Source organism: Neovison vison, chromosome X (assembly GCF_020171115.1).
Source record: "Neovison vison isolate M4711 chromosome X, ASM_NN_V1, whole genome shotgun sequence".
Taxonomy (NCBI): domain Eukaryota; kingdom Metazoa; phylum Chordata; class Mammalia; order Carnivora; family Mustelidae; genus Neogale; species Neogale vison.
In genome coordinates, this window is record NC_058105.1 from 119,118,137 (window position 1) to 119,125,533 (window position 7,397).

At 40.5% G+C, this 7,397-nt stretch overlaps 1 pseudogene; it reads right to left on the reverse strand.

The window, feature by feature from the left end:
- Window positions 1–1,115: 1,115 nt before the first annotated feature.
- Window positions 1,116–1,440, reverse strand: LOC122897050 (annotated as a pseudogene).
- Between the last annotated feature and the right edge of the window lie 5,957 nt (window positions 1,441–7,397).

Genomic DNA, 7,397 nt, shown 5'->3' on the forward strand with positions numbered 1-7,397 from the left:
TGCATGTTTCCCTCTCCAGGTGTGGAGAACGACTGTCTTTCCTCCACTTGCTAATCTTGTCAAGAATCAATTGACTATAAGTGTAAGGGCTTATTTCTTGACTTGAAATTCTATTCCATTATTATTTTAAAAAAATTTTGTGTGTGTGTGTATATATATATATATATATATATATCTCCATATGCCAGTTCTACAGTTCTCTCTCCCTCTTTATTTCTTTTTATTAACATATAATGTATTATTAGCCCCAGGGGTACAAGTCTGTGAATCACCAGGTTACAGTTCTCTCTTGATTACTGTAACTTTGTAATAAATTTAGAAATTGGGAAATGTGGGTTTTCCAACTTTATTCTTCTTTTCCAGATTTTTTTTGGCTATTATGGTTTTCGTTTTTGTTTTTATGCATTTCTATGAATTTTAAGATCAGTTTGTTAATTTCTGGAGAAAAAAGGCAGTTGGATTTTGATAGAAAATGCATTACATTTAAAGATCTAAAGAATACTTTTAGAATTCAATGAAAAGATTTGCTAAACTGAATTGTTATTTTCTGATATTTGAACTTTATCATTCTCATGTAAATCTGTTACTGTGTTCATTTTATTTCATTAAGTAGAGTGGATCTGTTAAGACCTTTGCTGATAGCATATTGGCATTGATTTATTTATAATGCTCATTTCACAGATGTGTTAAATTTTCCCTCCCTAGTTAGTTCAGTTTACAATTGCACAGTTTTATAGGCTATGTATATGGAAAGGCAAAAGATGGGGAGAGGGTGATAAGATTTATTATAAAAGTAGTGTAACACAGCCTGGTTATGAAAGGACCTGTCTTTGGACTGTGTATTTCTGTTCCAAAGTATGGTATTTCGTGTTCTAATGTGTTTCATCAAGCACAAGATGTTAAATAGATCGGTAGTTTTTGTTGAGTTTTCCCCATAACTATGTAAACAGATGTAATGAATTTTAATGCCAAAAATTGTTTTCAGGGAGATTAAATTTCTTTTTTTATTCAAATGTTATGAGATTAACAAGTGCTATTTTAATAAAGAGGATTTTGTTTTTCATTTTGAACATAACCTCAAGATTTTATCGGCTTCATAAAACCAAATATGAAGCTTAGAACTGGATCACTTGGCCTTTTCTCTTCTTATCTCCTCCCGGTTCAAAATTGTTGCGTTTCTTAATAGCCAGCATTTTCTTAGACATGTGGTTGGACTCAACACATTCAAGCTTCAGCACAGTCCTCTTTGTAGTTTTAGGGTTTTTTTTTCCAGAAAATCGGCTTAGTCTGCCTATCATAGACACTCTGCTTACTGTTATAATGCTTCTTTCCCTCGGCATACTGAGAATCCTTGTCCTTCTTGTATTGTGTCACTTTGTGGGGTTGATGGTTGCCACACTTCTTACAGAAAATCTAGCAGGTTTTAGGAACATTCACCATGTTTGCAATGGTGAAGGCAATAATATTTCGAATGAACCCATTATAATCACTCCAAACTCCAGAAAAGCAAATGTATTTGAATGAAAAACAGTTACTTTTAAGAATTTAGAGGCACCTGGGGTGCCTCAGTGGGGCACCTGGGTGGCTCAGTGGCTTAAAGCCTCTGTCTTCAGCTCAGATTTTGATCTCAGGGTCCTGGGATTGAGCCCCGCATTGGGCTCCCTGTTCAGTGGGGAGCCTGCTTCCCCCTCCCCCTGCCTGCCCTCCACCTACTTGTGATCTCTGTCGAATAAATAAATAAAATCTTTAAAAAAATTAGAATTATAAACTCAGAGTATATCTCATGCATACCTGAGATTATGCTTGAGTTCATAAAAAAATTGTCAAATCAAAATATTTATTATTTAAGATGCTATAAATTAATGTGGAATCTAAAAGCATTTATTACAGAGATAATTTTTATCTCTATTGTTAAATAAATACATATTTTTTTAAAAAAATTTATATATTTATTTGACAGAGAGAGGGCACAAGTGGCTGGTGGGGAGAGGGGAGAATGGCTGGCAGAGGTAGAGGGAAAAGCAGGCTCCCAGGGCAAGGAGCCCGATTCGGGGCTTGATCCCATCATCTGGGATCATGACCTGAGCCGAAGGCAGACGCTTAACCAACTGAGCCACCCAGGTGCCCCTATAGACATAAGTCTTAAAAATACTGACCACAAAGCTGTCACTTACCATCCTACCAAGAAAATGAAAGACATTTAGGCTGTAGAGACAAACTCAAAATACCTGTGACCCAGACTGGTTTGGCTTTGAAGCAGGTTGGACTTCCAGAGCTACACAGAATGAAAGTGGGGCGTAATGAGCCAGGCAGGACTTAGGCTAGTGTACATCACCCAACAATAAGGAGGGATTAACATCACAGTGCCTTAAAGAAACCGTAAATTTGAACTGAGTTGGCATTGAATTCTTGGAACTGGCTAGAATTTGTAATCAGAAAAAAAATCACCTTGAAAGCTTATTTCCCAAAAGGTAGCACCATTTGATATTGTGAAGCTATGAAGTACAAAAATAACTTGGGGACATGGCAGCAAGAGTTACCAGGAAAATGCCTCATTCCTGTAATTAGGAGGGTGATACGCTTTGTTCAGACCAGAGTTCTGGTCCCCGAGGGACTTGGGAACTGAGACAATGCCTTTTCAAATGAACTTTATTAGTCCTGGTAAAGGAGGCTGTACATCATGGGTGTCCCAAGGCCAAGATCTTCCCAAGTGTGTGTGGCCTGAGGTTGTTCATTTGGTTCCCATTCTTCCTACTGGTGGTGAGAAGATTCTTCACAAAGTCTTGCCTTGGACATGACTAGATGATGCTGAAAGTATTGACACATTTAGTTGGGTTAGACAGGAGCTGATCTTTCTCATTGGGGTAACTAAAACCAGAATGAAACAGTTTTCCTTTAATTATTAATTGATTATTAATTGAAAGAATGCTCAGTGAGCCCTGAGATTTGGAGATATGGAGATGAATGGGACTTAGGGCTCCTGCTCTGGTGGGGAGACCCACATGCCAGATTTCTGGAAGAATGTGTTATTCAGTGAGTGAAGGATTAAGAAAGAATAAGTTTTGGAGGACAGTGAGTTTCATTTGGAGACATTGAGTCGGGGGAAGCCTTTGGAACATCCAAGTAGAGATACCTGGTAGACATTTGGAATGGTATCTGAATCCTAGGAGATAAGTCCAAGTCGGAAGTCTGGCTTTGTGAGTCATCATTTTACATATGCTAATTGAAGTCACTGGCATTGAATAAGTCACACACAGATTGTAGAGAGTAAGGAGGAGAGAAGGATTAGAGCTGAATCCCTTGAGAATCCTTCCCTTTCAGTGGTGACATCTGATGAATGCTATTATCTAACTACACACTGCTCTCACATTGAATTTACATTTGAAAAGCATGAATAAACTTGCAAAACATATTCAAAGGGAGATTATCACAGCAACTACAGACACTGGACATTTTGAAAATGAAATTTAAAATTTAGGCCAATAATAAAATCCAAAGTATCTTCAGAATCAGAGGAAGTTAAAGCATTAGCTATATTAAGGGAATAAAATAAATAATGTAGTCAGAGTTCCTGAACTCAGAGTAAGTTCTAATAACTTTGTTCTTATGGAAAATATAGGACATAATATTTGAAGTCAAAACTGTCTTGAGTTCATGGTTGAGATCAATATAGAACAAGTAACGAAAGGACCATTCAAACAAAAACTGGGCAAATTAAGAAGTTATCTGGGATCCAGACTTATTGATCTCCTTGACTGAGATGGGTTGAGTTTTTAAATAAGCCTCCGTTATCTATATAATGGTGTAATAAACTTCCTCAAAACTTCATGGCTTAAGACAATAACAGCTTCTTACTTCTCATGGATTCTGTGAGTTGGCTGGGCTCCACTAGGTAGTTTTTCTGCTAGATGTGGTGTTGGCTGTATTCACCTGGGAGCTCAGCTGGGGCTAAAATGTCCAAGATGGTGTCACATACACATCTGGCCTCTGCTGGAATGGTTAGGGGCTGGTTAGGCCTCTCCCTTCTTAGTTAGCGGTGTAGCCTGAACTTTTTAACTAGTTAGCTGATTCCCAAAAACCCAAAAACAGAAACTACAATTCCTCTTTTTAAAAAGATTTATTTATTGATTTTGTGAGAGAGAGAGAGAGAAAGAGAGAGAGAGAATGCACAAGAGTGAGGGGCAGAAGGAGAGGGAGAGAGAATTCCAAGCAGATTCTGCACTGAGCACAGAGCTAGATGCAGGGCTCAATCTCATGACCCTGAGATCATGGTCTGAGCCGACACCAAGAGTTGGGTGCTTAACAGACAGTGCCATCCAGATGCCTCAAAACTACAAGTCATCATCGTCTTTTTTTTTTTTTTTTTTAAACTACAAGTCTTCTTAAGGCCTTCAAGTTCTTATAGTTCTTAGGAGTACTAGAATGTCACTCTCGTCTCATTTTATTGACCAAAGCAAGTTATAAGACCAGTGCAGGGGAAAATAGGCTCCCCCTCTGATGGGAGGAGTGACATGTGTGTACAGGGATAGAGGGAATTTCTGGTGGTCATGTTTGGAAATGATCCACCACAAGAGTTGATTTCCCTTTTCAACTTGGCTGCAAGTCTGAGTAGGAGATTATGCTTGGTGCTCACTTCCAGGTGAACACTAAGAGTTCCTGGTGGCATTGTCGTACCTATAACTTTCTAATATATTTGGCTGAAAAAAATCCACTGAAAGGAAGTTCATAAAAACTTACAGGTCCTTCTCAAAACAGACCTTTGCCACTAAGTTACGTAAGTTTCTCTCTCTTCTCCTTCCTCTCAGTGTTGCTCAGCTTTCTTTCAGAATCTTAGTCTTCTAATAAGTAAAGGAATTGTTATTGTGAAATTCTATGATAACATCTTTTCCAGATACATGGTGGAAGTAGAGCAGGTGTAATATGTTGAGAGAGTTATTTCAGGTGTGGCAGAGCAGGTGGTTTTGATGAAGTTTTAGAATATAGGTGAGGTTCGGTGGGGTGAGGTCTGGAGCCAATGACCAAGAAAGGATTCTTGAGACATCTTTGGTGCAGGATGGTGTTTTATTAAAGCACGGGGACAGGACCCGTGGGCAGAAGGAGCTGCTGCCCTGGGTTGTGAGGAGTGGTCCAGTATATACTTGCAGATTGGGAGGGGGTCAGGGATGGCGTAAGTCTCTAAGGAATTTTGGAAGCAAGGTTTCCAGGACCTTGAGGGGCTAGCTGTTGTTGGGAAAAGGTCACTTATTACTGTCGAATAAAACCTTAGTCATGAGACCCTTCAGCTATATATTGGTGGGCCGTATGCTTGGGGATGATTGCCAGCACGTATCTTGGAGGGTTTAGAGATAAAGGAAGTTCCTAAAGGAATTTTTATAAGTTAAAGTAGACTTACAGGATCCTGGTTGGAGGTGGGGGTCGGTCAGGCTAGGATTACCTTTTGCCCTTAGCAAAGTGTTCATGTGGAGGCAGTTGAGTCCATAGAGGAATGTCACTCTACCTGTTTCAAGGACTCGTCAGTGGACTCTAGATAGTAAGGAAATTTAATAACTTTTCTTCTGCCTCTGTTTCCCACATCAGTTTGGGGGATGTGATCTGTATCATTAATTGGGTGTTCAAGGGTGCCAGTCACCAGTGATGAGGGAGCAGAAGGCAAGCCGAGGGCAAAGCACAAGCTAACCCCCCCCCCCCCCCCCCCCCGCAGTCCTCTCCTGAGATGGAATATGTGTGACATTCCTCAGGGATTCCTGGCTGCCCTAGAACAAAAGAAGGGGAAAAACAAACGGTGAGCTGATAGAGATCACAGTCATGCAGGACCTGAGTCTCCATCAGTTTGCAACTGTCTTAATGATTTACAAGAAAAAAGCAGTCTCCAGAAAACTATAGACTCAGCTTCTTGGAGCCCTAACATTAGTCTCCCCTCCATAGGTTAAAAATTCTTATACAGTCAGGCACTTTTCACAACCCCAGTGCAGCTCTTTCTGCCCACGGGTCCGGTCCCCATGCTTTCTATGCCAAAGACATCTCAAGAATTCTTTCTTGGCTGTTGGCTCCAAACCCCAATGCTTCAGACCACATCAACCACTGCCCTTCTTCAGATGTGGAGTAAGTGTGTACCTCCATCAGGAATCTGGATCTTAGCCAGAGGTCTCCAGCAGGTAAGGGTGATTTGAAACAGAATGAGTTTGGATTTGTGAACATGGGCATTTTTCCTGGGTGCTGAAGCGTGGGCAGAGCCTGGTGGTCACATAGCTTAGAGTCAGATGAAGAAGTGGAAACAATGACTCTCAGGTGAAAGTATGACATTCACAGCCTTTGGTCTTTTCTTTCTTGCAACAGAGTTTTCAAAAAAGGCCCAGGTTGAGGAGGGAAAGGGGGGTGTGCAGAGAGAGATTGAGAGAGAGAGAAATAGAGAGAGAGAGAGAGAGAGAGAAGTGTAGTGGTATGGTTGTTTGTAGCACAGACTTAGTGATATTTTAGGAGGTGATATGTATGATGGTTTGTGGAAAAGAGATATAGTCAAGGTGGCAGAATGGTGGGATTAGACAGCATGTATGAGAGTGACTTCTTAGGTAGGATAGGGAAAAGCTCCTGGGATTTGGGGTTGCCTGAAAACTGGAAAGGAAGAGGGTCTGGAAAGAGGGTTTAGTAAGAGTTGTGTGGTCCTTGTGGTTGCATCCCTTTATGTAGAGATTGGGGTTCCTGGTTGGAAGATGCTTCTTTGACAGTGGTACCTCTCAGGCTCACTGCTTTGATGACATTACCTATCTTAGGGAACTTCGGACCCCAGATCTGTACTTGGGAAAATTGACTCTTTTTGCATTATTCTTATCTTTTTTTTTTTTTTCTCATAGTGGTTTCTAATGTAATTCTGGGAAATGTCAGTCTGTATCCACTCTGCCATGGAAATACAAAGAAAAAGATTTTCACTGAGTTGTTGTTCAGCTAAAGAGTGAGGGAGAAAAGTACTGTGGGGGAAGGTATAGAGCTCATCAAAATGAGATAACAAAAAGGTGAATACAAAGCCAGGGAGTGAGAGGGTTGGTTTCTTACCACAAGTTATCACTTTGCTGCTGTTAAATCCCAGTCAAGAGTCTTTCTTTGCCTTTAAGGGTTTTATCTGAGTGTTCCTGTCTTACAGCAGTGGTTTTCAACTGTAGCAGGAGGGGCCCTGTTTAGTTGGAAAGAGTTCCATGTCTGATGTTGAAACTCTGTTCTCTTCCTTCTCCCTTCCTATCCAGTTGAGGAGGATTGCACCATGGATTCTCCACCAGCTGCAGAATAATATTTAAACTCATGCATCAAATATTCACAAACCTTTTTAATGTGGCTCCCCAGACCATACCTTGTACTTTGTCCCAGCTCAGTCTGTTACTGTGGCCAGCATCTCCCAGGCCTCA